The sequence below is a fragment of the Emydura macquarii genome, unplaced genomic scaffold, assembly GCF_026122565.2.
Source record: "Emydura macquarii macquarii isolate MOO-44397 ecotype Brisbane River unplaced genomic scaffold, CSIRO-AGI_Emac_v2 contig_2063, whole genome shotgun sequence".
NCBI classification, from domain to species: domain Eukaryota; kingdom Metazoa; phylum Chordata; order Testudines; family Chelidae; genus Emydura; species Emydura macquarii.
In genome coordinates this window covers 461380-474429 of record NW_027132200.1, presented here as the reverse complement: position 1 = coordinate 474429, position 13050 = coordinate 461380, and positions in this window count along the sequence as shown.

Here is a 13050-nt window from a genome sequence, read left to right as displayed (position 1 = left end):
GAGATCTAATTTAGTAAGGTGCCATCAGACCAGATTAATAAAGGGAAATCATGCTTGTCAAATATACTTCAATTCTGAGTGAGTGCAGTAATGAAATGGAATACAAGGATGGTATGGTGCACATAATTTAACTGGGTGACAAGAGAACATGTGGAATTGTTGACATATATATGAATGCTGGCAGGGATAGATGGAGGTGTACCTGAGTTGGCTACATTATTTCTCATGGGGTAGTACTAAGCTAGTGCTAGTCAAACTCAGTGTCTCCCTGTTGTGGGGCATTTCAGGATTGTCTTATGTGAAGGGAGATACCAACATGATTTGCAATGTCATGGCACTCCACTCAATAGCTCTTTTTCAGAGTGGTGTGGTTGACCATCTTTTTAAGGTACATAGCTAAGAACTTTAGGGCTTTGGTGAGACTTAGCTGGCTGACTAATAGGAGAGAAATAATGCCAGTGGGCTGTGGGAAAAATAACTTGAATGGAAATAACTGCTCCATCAAATGAGGTTGTGTGCTCCCCTTTGTTAATCAGGCTCACAAACTGATAGACCTGCTGCCGCCTTAGCTGCATGAAGAGATAGCAGCACCAGCTAAGAATGCTTTTTATAACATAGTGAGAAGATGGACCTTGTACACAGACCTTTTCACAATTATTCACATCATATGATAGGCATTCTTTGAAGGCAGCTAGAAATCCTCATTCACCCACAGCTCTTCTCCAGACTTAAGTAACAAACTTTTAATTTACTAGTTACAATTAAAGTCTGGGACTGAATGCTAGTATGATTATCCGGAAGTGCCCACTTTCCTTTTCAGGCCACAGACAGGCTTTTTTCATACTCCACTTCAGGCGTCCTTTTCGTAAACCATGAGTCCAATGTTCTCCCAATCTGGTTTCTCCTCTACCATCTCGGAGTCTGGGCCTCTGTTCTCCCTGATGAACCAGTCTCTGGAATCCAGAGAGATTTTTCTTGGCAACTTCATATTGAAGCAAGACATCTCTGGCTGACAAGTGTCCCCACACACACATACCTCCCCACCTGCTGATTTTCGAACAAACATTCCAGAGTGGCTCCTAGCAACGCAATGGGCCCACACAGACTCCTTATTTTTCAGACCACTCTCTGGGTTCCACCCACATTTTACCTGCTCGTACCTACAATAATATAAATGCAATATATACCCTAATGTTCTCCACAGGTACACATGAAATTGGAAGGCAAGATATGGCTCAAAATTATCCTCCAACCACACCGTCATTTCTAGATTAATCTCTGACAGAAAAATGCCTATAAGGACTTGATTTGTTTTGTGAAACAAAGGGAAATAGCTGTAGTATATTTCATATGAAAACTTCATTGACAGAAAGTTATAAAACTTTGACACAGACTTGATAAAATATATTCAGCACATTTATCTGATACTACAGATTTGTATCCTTCAGCTAGATTATAATGTCAGTACATTGCTGTGGGAGGTCAGCGGATCCATTGCTTATTTTAAAATATATATATCATAAGTCTTAGTCTCAGATTCAATCAAAACAACAAAGTAAAAGAAAAGACACTTTTAAAAATCCCAGATACCTACAACTTGAATAATAAGTTATTTACTAGCAAGCCTTTAATGCAGGTTTTCACATACTAGCAAAGACATCATTTGATTTTGTTGTCAGTATGTTCACTCATAGGACAGGTATAAGTGACACACTACCATTCAGATCTAATTCCTAAGACACATTTTTCCAAGAGAGATATTGGGGATTGCATTTACCAGAACACATTAGAATTGGCACTCGTGGGGGTTTCTCTCTCTCTCTCTGTCTCTCTCCCACCTGCTCCCTCTCTCATATATTTTGACCAGAAATTTCACCTTGGACCTGAAAAATATTTCCTGATGAAAGCTTCATAAAAACTGATTCATTCCTGCAAAAAGTTTTGGTTTTGATAAATCAGCATTTTCTAACAAGGAAACATTTTGTCAAAAAATTCTCAACTAGCTAAACTGTACTCAAAGAGAAATAATAAGCATACAAAGGTGACCTTTTCCACACACACAAAAAAAGGGATCTAGCTTTCATAGGGGAAGGAAGCAGAAGAGGTGGAGCTTCCTGCAGCCAGGGGAGGTTCCTGGAAGTGGGTCTGATCTAGCCCTGGTGCAGGGTACTAAGATGATGTCTCATCCATCCTCAGCCCAGTCAGGACTAGCAGCTGGAGATTGGCACATGGAAGGAGCCCCTGGCAGAGGCGTCCCCACTGCTCTGTCCTTCTCTGGCTCCAGCCCAGTGTTTGGAGGTTAAAGGAGCTTTGGGTTGGCTGCGGGGGGGGGGAGGGTGAGCTGAGCAAGAGGGGGTGACCAGTGCACCCTCCCTCCCCCAACCACAGGTCCCTGGGCATTCACCCACTTGCTCACCTGTAAGGCCGACCCTGCCATCCCCCCCAAAAAAGGTGAGAACACCTCCCAACCCCATACCATGTTACCCTCACTTCTGCTGGCAGCAGCACTGCCATTAGAGATGGGCACCTGGTCAGCAGCCACTGCTCTCCAGCCACCCAGCTCTAAAGGCAAAACTGCTGCCAGCAGCAGCACAGAAGGAAGGGTCGCAATACCGAAAAGTTCCAGAGGGGCAGCCGTGTTAATCTGTATACAGCAAAATCAATGAGAGTCCTGTAGCACTTTAAAGACTAACAAATTTATGCATCTGACGAAGTGGGTTGCAGCCCATGAAAGCTTATGCCTGCAGAAATTTGTTAGTCTTTAAAGTACTACAGAACTCTCGTTGGGTTTGGCTGCAATATGGTGACCCACCTACAATAGGCTTTACACACACACAGAGAACTCCCTTTTGGGTTGTGACCCCCATGCTTAGAGCACCATGAAATTTAATATTTCAGTATCTGAAACCGTGAAATTTACCATTTTAAAAATTCTATGACAGTGAAATTGACCAAAATGAACCTTTAGTGTCTACCATGCAAGAGATAGCACTAAGTGGCACTAAGTGCTGTGATTTAGGCCACTGCTATAGACTAATGTGAAAGACTGATGAGCTTTGGTGCAAATCAAGTCAGTCATTTTCCTGATTACTCCTGCCATGGACAAATGCAAGTTAAAGGCAAGTCAAGTTACTGATTGCATAGAAGTGTTTGGAGTGCAAACAAATGAACTCTGTAAGGTAATAAAAAGCACGTTTTGTCAAAGCAGGGTAGAGGAAGGTTAGGATCAAAGCACCATCTGATACAAAAAATTAAAAGCCAAAAATGAATCTGCTTGGGAGACTTCAATACTCTTTTAATGTTTGTTATTGCAAAGTATTTATTAACAAATAAACAAGAAACCCTATGTATGATCCCTATGGAAATGCTACTGGTCACATTAACTCTGCTTTCTTCAAAATTTGCTTTTGTTGTTATTACCAGATAAAGGACATAATTCCCTTAAACAGCAGACTGGTCTATTCATCTCACCTTAATCAGACTATGCTATTACCTCAAAACTTGGATGTGTTATTTGCCTCATTTACTTTTACAAGCTTTTGGGCTAAATTTAAACCAGGTCATTATTTGATCAGTTTACCTACCCAACCTCAGTTAGATTAAATGCATGTACACCACAGAACCCTATGAAGTGTTTGAATTTAGCCCTGAGGATAGCTCTATAGCAGCAAGTTATAAGACAGATGTTGCATTTTTTAAAAAGAGTAAGCAAACACTGGTATGTTAGTTTAATAACCTACTTTGTATCTCAGTGGCAAATTCAGTTAAAGTGAAGTACCAGTGCAATGTGTAGCTCATACAGGATTACCTCTTTTTCTGTTTTGTGCCAATAGTGCCAGATCTCAGCTTGTGCAAATCAGCATAAATCTGTTCAAGTCAATGGATTTATAATGATTTATACCAGGTGAGGATCTGGCCCACAACTTTGAGAACGCATGAAGAGATAGGGTTGGGATATAAAAATTTTATCTGCATTTGATTTGCATGGCAACAATTACCATGAGTGATAAAGCAACAAGCAAATTATACACATGATCCTAAATCATCATCATTGTCAAGGCAAATTCCAAAGAGACATAGTGCTTGATCTGTAAAAAGACTGTCTGGATTGATCTCTACCTAGATCAATGTCCTTAAGACAGTCTGGCTGGACATTCAATCTGTCTGTCATTGGTGATCTGATCATGCCACCAAAGCTTTTGGTGGCCACATGATTTCCATCCATTTAGTGGCATACCTTGGTAAACATTTTTTATATTTTTTTGGTCTTCCATCCTAAAAATACATTCATACTATGAAAGTCACCCAAACCAGACCAGCGTTGATGGAGGCAGTTGCTGGGTGAGCCTACGAATATCATCCTTCTGATCTTATCCTGTCACTTACTATGGAGCAGCTGATGAAGATGACAAGAATCAAGAATGTCAGTCTGCTGCCTTCCTCAGCATCCACATTTCATGGCCATACAGTTAAGTTCTATAGATCTGCAGCTTCATAGACAGCTCCATTTCCCAACATCTCCACTGAGGCCACTGAAGGACCTGGAACACGGTGGCCACATATGCTACACAAGCATCCACATCTTTTGAACATCCTCCGGCATGGTCTATGACACAACTATTTGGCAGTTCCCACCTGCACCATATCCTTTTCAGACAAGTTAATACTGAGCTGGTTGCAATTTAGAGTTGGAGGCTGCTTGATGATAATGGCCTGGGACTTAATTTCATCTAGATTGATAGCCAAGTCAATAGGCTCTGCTTCTCACCCAACCAGACTATCAGGTGCAATCATTGTGCAGTAAAAGCTGCAGTAAACTGGACTAACAAAGCAATGTCATCAACAAATATGTGATCTTAAAGCAAAATGGTGTTTACCTCAAGGCTACACATCAGCAAATCAGTGATGATTTTCAACAACAATGATGACAGGACCCAGTCTTGAAGTGTGGTGGGAAGTTGCAGTAAACCCACCTTCTTTCAACCAAGAAGAGATCTGGCTCACAGTCTGTAAGTTTGGAAGACACAAAGAATATATAACATCACCCCTGACTGGAAGACAGCTGACAGTATTTGTGTACCACAGCTGCACAGACTCTTCTGGATCATCTGGTGCACTATTGTCATCCCCAATGACTGGATATCATCCACAGTAAGAAAGGTGTTATTCTGCCTCTATTCAAAAAGCATAAGGATGAATGTAACAACTACAGAGGTATCACATTGTCAGGCCCAAAAAACATCTGTGCTTCCATGTTAATTTCTCGAATCAACAATGCACTTCATGGCTAGGGCGAGGATAGTCAGTGCAGCTTTAGACCTGGTTGTCACACTATCAACCAGATCTTTAACTTGAGATAGCTTTTCAAGAAGATGTCTAAATTTAATAAGCCATGCATATCACTATTTATAGATTATGTCAATTTGATTTAATGCATTGAGCAAGCTTGTGAAATCTGATGAGACTTTGCATCCCTACGAAGTGTTACTGATAGAAGAGCTCTGTAATGGAATGAAAAGTTTTGTTAGAGTTAATGGTAGGTATCTAGCATAGTTTCCTATTTCTACAGGGGACAATTGAAGAGCATCTTTAAATAATCTTCCCATCAATGCAACCGATTTTGCAGACTCTGGCTAATACTGTCATCCTGACTCATTACTGGAGAAACTAGTACCACCTTTTGCTGCAGACACTGCAAAGTTGAATAGAGGCTTCAGAGATTGCACCTACTGGCAGCCTGTTCTAAACTGACTGCCTGATTCAATCACCAGAATTTTGTATTGTTCTTAAACAATGACTTGATGTTCCAAAGCTGAAGCCATTCAGTGTTTTCTCTCTACAAATATAGAATCATAGAAGTGTTGGACTGGAAGTGACCTCAGTAAGTCATCTAGTCCAGTCCCTTGCACTAAAAGCAGGACTAAGTAATAACTAGACCATTTCTGACAGGCTTTTGTCCAACCTGTTTTTAAAAATCTCCAATGTTGTAGATTCCACAACCTCCCTATGCAATTTGTTCCAGTGCTTAAGTATGCTGAAAGTTAGGAAGTTTTTCCTAAACCTACCGTGCTGCAGTTTAAGCCCATTGCTTCTTCTCCTATCCCCAAAGGTTAACGAGAACAATTTTTCATCCTCCTCCATGTAACAACCTTTTATGTACTTGAAAACTGTTATGTCTCCCCCTCCACACCCAGTCTCCTCTTCTCCAGACTAAACAAACCCAATTTTTTCGATCTTTCCTCATAGGTCATGTTTTCTAGACCTTTAATCATTTTTGTTGCTCGCCTCTGGACTTTTTCCCATTTGTCCACATCATGCCTGAAGTGTGGCACCCAGAACTGGACACAGTAGTCCAGTTGAGTCCTTATCAGCATAGAGTAGAGTGGAAGAATTACTTCTTGTGTCTCTATGCAGTGTTATTGTAGCTATGTTGGTCCAAAAATATTGGAGAGACAAGGTGGGTGAGGTAATATCTTATATTGGATCAACTTCTGTTGCAGCGGGAGAGACAAGCTTTCAAGCTACACAGAGCTCTTCTTCAGGTCTGGAAAAGGCACTGAGAGTGTCATAGCTAAATACAGGATCGAACAGATAGTTTAGCATGAGTATAAGTAATTGGCACAGATGCTAAGGGACCGCTCAAGGTGAAGTGACCTGTTAACACCCCTGTAGTCATAAGAGGAATTAGTGGGCCACAGATTGTTATAATAAGCCAAAAATCCAGTGTCTTTATAAAGACCATGATTTTTAGTGTCTAGTGAAATTTTGAAATTAAGATCCAGACTCATCTTTTGAAAGTGTACTGCAGGTTTCCTGTGAGAAGAAGGACTGATAGGTCAGATAAAGAGCGATCACTTATCAGTCCTCATCCTCAAAGGAAAACACAAAAACATATCTTTGGCTCAAATTGTAGCCTTGCACCAATGACCTGAAACAATGCCATTCCTTAACAGATGACAGAGAAAGTGAGACTTCAGTCTCCAATGATTTAATGGCCTTAAACTGTTCAGAATGGAAACCTCACAGCTTGGTTTTAACAAGAGCTTTTGGTTTAAACAAACTAATTTTAATCCAGTAACTGTCTATTCTGTAAATCAGAGACACACATTAGTCGACAGAAGCTGATGGTCAGTGTCAAGTTCAGCACCTCTGCAAACTCATAAATCAATGGCCATTGACAGCCAGTCATTATACAAAGATTGATCAATAATATTTGCATCATGAGTGTCTTTCTAGTGAAGCCACTCACTTGTGACATTTTGGTCAATTGTCCTTGAAGCTTAAGTGGCCAAGAGTTTGTTTCTGCCTCTGAGACAAAAATGACCAAGAAAACCTTGCAATGATCCTAAGTAATCAACTATATAACTTTTTATACCACACAGCACTGTCATACATTGCATCAGTAGAATACTTTTTGAGATACTACTGGCTCTGTGGATGTGGGGAAAGCGATGGATGTGATATACCTTGACTTTAGCAAAGCTTTTGATTCAGTCTCTCACAGTATTCTTATCAGCAAGTTAAAGAAGTATGGGTTGGATGAATGGACTATAAAATGGATAGAGAACTGGCTAGAGCATAGGGCTCAATGAGTAGTGATCAATGGCTCCATGTCCAGCTGCAGCTGGTCACAAGCGGAGTGCCCCAGGGGTCAGTGCTGGGGCCAGTTTTGTTCAACATCTTCATTAATGATCTGGAGGATGGGGTAGATTGCACCCTCAGCAAGTTTGCAGATGACACTAAGCTGGGGGGAGTGGTAGATACCCTGGAAGGTAGGGATAGGATACAGAAGGACCTAAACAAACTGGAGGATTGGGCCAAAAGAAATCTGATGAGGTTCAACAAGGACAAGTGCAGAGTCCCGCACTTTGGACGGAAGAATCCCATGTACAGCTATAGACTGGGGACCAATGAGCTAGGCAGCAGCTATGCAGAAAAGGACCTGGGGGTTACAGTAGATAAGAAGCTGGATATGAGTCAGCAGTGTGCCCTGGTTGTCAAGAAGGCTAATAGCATACTGGGTTGCATTAGTAGGATCATTGTCAGCAGATCACGGGAAGTGATTATTCACCTCTATTCAGCATTGGTGAGGCCGCATTTGGAGTATTGTATCCAGTTTTGGGCCCCCCACTACAAAAAGGATGTGGAGAAGCTGGAGAGAGTCCAACGGAGGGCAACAAAAATGATTAGGAGCACAAGACGTATGAGGAGAGGCTAAGGTAACTAGGCTTGTTTAGTCTGCAAAAGAGAAGAATGAGGGGGGATTTGATAGCAGCCTTTAACTACCTGAAAGGGGGTTCCAGGAAGGTAGGAGCTAGGCTGTTCTCAGTGGTGGCAGATGACAGAACAAGGAGCAACAGTCTCAAATTGCAATGGGGGAGGTCTAGGTTGGACATTAGGAAAAAGTTTTTCACTAGGAGGGTGGTGAAGCACTGGAATGGGTTACCTAGGGAGGTGGTGGAATCTCCATCTTTAGAGGTTTTTAAGCTGCGGCTTGACAAAGCCCTGGCTGGGATGATTTAGCTGAGGTTAGTCCTGCTTTGAGCAGGGGTTTGGACTAGAAGACCTCCGGAGGTCCCTTCCAATTCTATGATTCTATAATTATGTTAGAATGTTTTAGAGATATTTGTACTCTTTTATTGGCAATCCTGTTACCCCTCCACCTGTAAAACCAAAGACTCACTTAATATTATTGTGTGGGACTTAGAAGGAGAGAAAGATAAAAATTAATACTCTTTAAAAGGTACCTGACTACAATGTCATGTGGAATAAAGGAGTACTCATATTTTTATTATGTTTCAGTTTTGTTTCATGTCAAAAAATTGGGGGTTTATGGTACTATCAACTGTTTGATACTACAAAATAAGCAAAGATGTTAAAAGTGCACAATTGGTTAAGTTTATGAGAATGCTGACCCAAAGCTGGCTGGGATGAAAAAGAAGTACCTGATCTAGAAAAAAAAGTTCAGCTGGAAACTGGTGTTAGAATTCAGAAGTTGTTAGGAACATATAACTTTGGTCAAGTTCCTGGGAACTGAAAGAAAATGCAATGGTTGTTTCATAATTGGAAGATACAGAATGAAGGAACAATTAAAAATAAAAAAAATAATATATTCTCCAGTGCCTTCAGATTTGGGATGAATAGTAGCCATGCCAGCATGGTGTTAAATTACCAAGGGTATCCCAGGGCCTAAAATCCCACCAGGCCTAACTGCTATCATTTGTGGTAATGGTGGCAGAATGAGACCCTCAGTTGTCTCCTTCTCCTGCTGCTGCTCAGTCATTATTATTTGCTTTATAGATATATGCCCACACATGTCTGTTCTCCCTACTTCATCTTCTAAGGGAAATAGACATTTTGAAATGGCTATGGAAGTATTTCCTATATTGATTTTACGAGCAAATGTCTGCACACACTAGGGTTTGAACGTTGAAAGTTTTGCAGACATTTATAACATAAACCTGTCTTCATCTGAATGCTCATAAAAATGAATAATGGGGCCCCACAGATATTAGTGAACCAGCCACACCTGTTTTATTCATTAAACTCTTCACAAATTATCCATCCTGATTTGCTCACAGATCACTTCCCAAGTTGCAGATTCAGACCCATGGCACGTAATCTTTTTTATTAGTAGTTGTTTAAGTTTTAAAAATTACAATTTCAATCAAGCATATTCATTTTTCATTGGAGAAGTAAAAATTCTACTGTTTACTTTAAAAAAAACAACAAGGGAGAGAAAAACAGTATTTGAAGATATATTAATAGAGCAATCGATTCTTACATATGATATAAGTATTCTGCATGTGTCCCTCAAAGCTTCCTTAGCTCTGAAACAAATAAATAAATTGTGTATTATGCAATAGTCTGACACTTAAAACAACCTCTGATTGTTTTAAGGTTTACTGGTATGTAATACTTGAAATCAGTTGGTATTCACATCTATCAATAGAAGGGGAAGGGGGACACAGGCACACTTATTACTGTATTTTGAGTTTCTCCCCCCATCGATTTTAATATATATATATATATCCTATTATTTTGCTTTCACACAAATTTTGGTAGGCAGAAATCTGTGTGAATCATCTAATTGCAAAATAATATTAGAATCTAAAAAAAAGTCTTAATACAGTTCATTAAGGGTTTTTAATGAAGTGTTAGCTAATCAACATTTAACTTCCCTGTGTTCTAATTAAGTGATAATCAGTAATCACCATTGTCTCAGAATATACGAGGCAATAAAAATCGCTCCCATGCACAAAATAAAGTACCACAACATTAATTGAATAATGCAGAAAGAGATTTGTTTTGTCCCTTTCTTTTGGGGGTCTTTTGTTGTGGTGTTTTGTTTTAATTTTAGTGAGTTAAGTGAAATGAGGCTAGCTAACAATTCCTTTTAAGACTTCAAATTTAAATTAATTATGGCTATGAGTTCTGAGCTATTATTGACTGTTTTTCCACTATATGCATTTTAGAGTAGTTTCCAACAGAGACCTACAGTGGGATTATAGCGCAAATCTGTAAATTGTCTTCTAGGATGCTTTCATTCCCTTGCAGTCAGGTGGCTTCCCTTATAAGCTTTGAGCTGAACTGTTGCTGGGTTAGTAAAGCTTGATGAAAATGATCTGAGGTTATTTTCTTTCCACTAAACAGGGTGCTTGCTTATTGGACAACTGCTATAGAAATTATTGATGAAATGCACACAAACTGTATCATCTGGAGCATGCTATTTTAGCCAATAATGCACGTTTTTTGTATAAAAAAAAGAGAGAGAAATTAAGAAGTTTTCAGAGTGACAAACTTCAAACCATCTGCATCTTGTAGGAGTCTAACTTCAATTTCTGTATCCTGTGAGTGGAAATGGTAATTTGTTGTAATTGCTGTATTGACCATTAAGGTTAGCTTTTACCTACAGTCATCTTGTGCTATTTCAGATATTCCTGATTCTAAGTATGTGTTGAATTATAGGTCAGATATCCCATAGTTTTTCAGCATGGCAAAAGATTAGCAATGGAGGTGCCCATAGCTCTATACTAGGATAGATATTGCTTAATTTGAAGAAAATATATGCCTATGATAATCTGGGAAAGTGGGGATGGCAAAATTTGTTTATGACACAAGATTATTAGGTTACTCAAGATTAGAGAAGGTTGTTTAGGTTAGTCCTGGCTAACAACTGGGAGACAGTTCAGAAATCTAGGTGAATAGACAAAAATGATAGCACATGAAATGTAATGTTCCGTAATGAATGTAACATGTATTGGGAGGAATATTTTTAACTTCCTGTACACTTTACACACATTCCTGAATGTATCCACTCATGGGGGAGAGGGAGAGCAATAAAATAAGGATATGGGCCTATTTTGTATTTCACTGAGAGTATTTCCCACACCTATTTGTCTCTATGATATACTATTTGGGATTATGGAATTTTGATTTGTGTTTCAACATTCGATGCAACATCCCAATAGTCTGCAGTGTGGGAAACTTGGAATTTGTAAATGCTGAAAAGAGTTGTATAGAAAGTTTGTGCAGCTATGTGCTCTTTCTGAACAAGTGGTGAATCATGATGAGGCTGGTTAAGCTAGATCATTGAAGTCATTTTTGGCCTGGAAAAAAAAAATCCAGTGCATTTAAGAACACTTCGAAGTAATTGATGTTCCTGTTGTATTGAATTTGGGAGACAATATGTCAGCCATGATAAAAAAAAAAAGCCCTTTTGTAGGAAGTACAGTAAGAAATTGAGAGACCATTCTTGCTATAGTTTTAGATTCATTGTTTACAGATACTGTGGTCCTGGTTTTGCCCTCATTCACACCAGTTTCAATCAGTTTCAATTCCACTGAATCGTATGAAGTTTCACCAATGTAAAACAAATATGAAACTAAAATCAGACCTATTGTTGTGTGTGACTTCTATGGGGTAAGGTGAACCTTGCAGACTGTAGAAAAAATCTGATTGATAACCTTATCAAATGCCTCTTGTTAAAGTGGGAATGTGCAGCGATAGGTATAGTAAAAGTTGCACAACTGTGTCTCTTCTAAAATGATCTTTTATAGGAGCATACAAATTTTGCCAAATTTTCATTGTTCACACTGAATTATTCCACTTCTGAATATACTCTGAATATACTTCTGAATATACTCAGACTGCCTGAGGGGGTGTTTTTGTTTGTTTGTTTTAAGTTTGGTCAAAAACAGTTTAACCATTTTATTGGTACAAAGGGTTAAAGGAGTTACACACAGTTGCCATTATTTTAACAATTTATGGACCACTCTAGTGCCTCAGCGGTTAGTGATAGAACCTTGAAATTTGGCAGTTAGTCAGAAACTATAAGAGATCAACAACATTCTACTGGAAACCCACATTTATGAGATGGCCAAGTGGAATTATCTTCAGGCTGTGATCTCCCACTGTTCTATTAGCTTTGCACATCTGTACGTAAGAAAGTAGGGTGGAATTTCCGTTTCCATGTATAGAAGTCCATGCGGAAAATATTCTGTGACTACACACATGGAATAAAGTAGGAGGAGTCCTGATTCATTCAACAGAATATCTGAAGGTGTGTTAAATCTGTAGGAGGCCCAACTCATTCAGTAAGCAGCAGTACTCAATAGGTCAGACCACTGCAACTAAAAAAGAATCAGTTTTACTAGAAACGGTGGGCTGTACATGTGATAAGGGTGAAGAGGACAGTTCTGCTTCAGTCATACCCTTCTGTAATGTATATGCCTTTTCCTTTCAATACTAACATGTTGGTGTGATGCTGCAATGTGTGATACACAGCCTTTATGTCTGAAAGGATGAGGAGGAAGAGGATGCTGCTTGAGCTTTTGGACTGAGAGTCTATTCTAAGTCCTTCAGTTCAATCATCACTGTACTATGTGGATGCTTTCCAGAATTGCAGTAACATTTGGTATGCATGATTCTTTTTCCTTTTTTCCCTTTTTCCTTCTGGGGGAAGTGTGAGTTTATTTTAATTATTATTTTTAAAGTTTACTTTGTCTGCTTTGCTATGTTAATCATCGAAGGCACACTGTTATTAAAGTG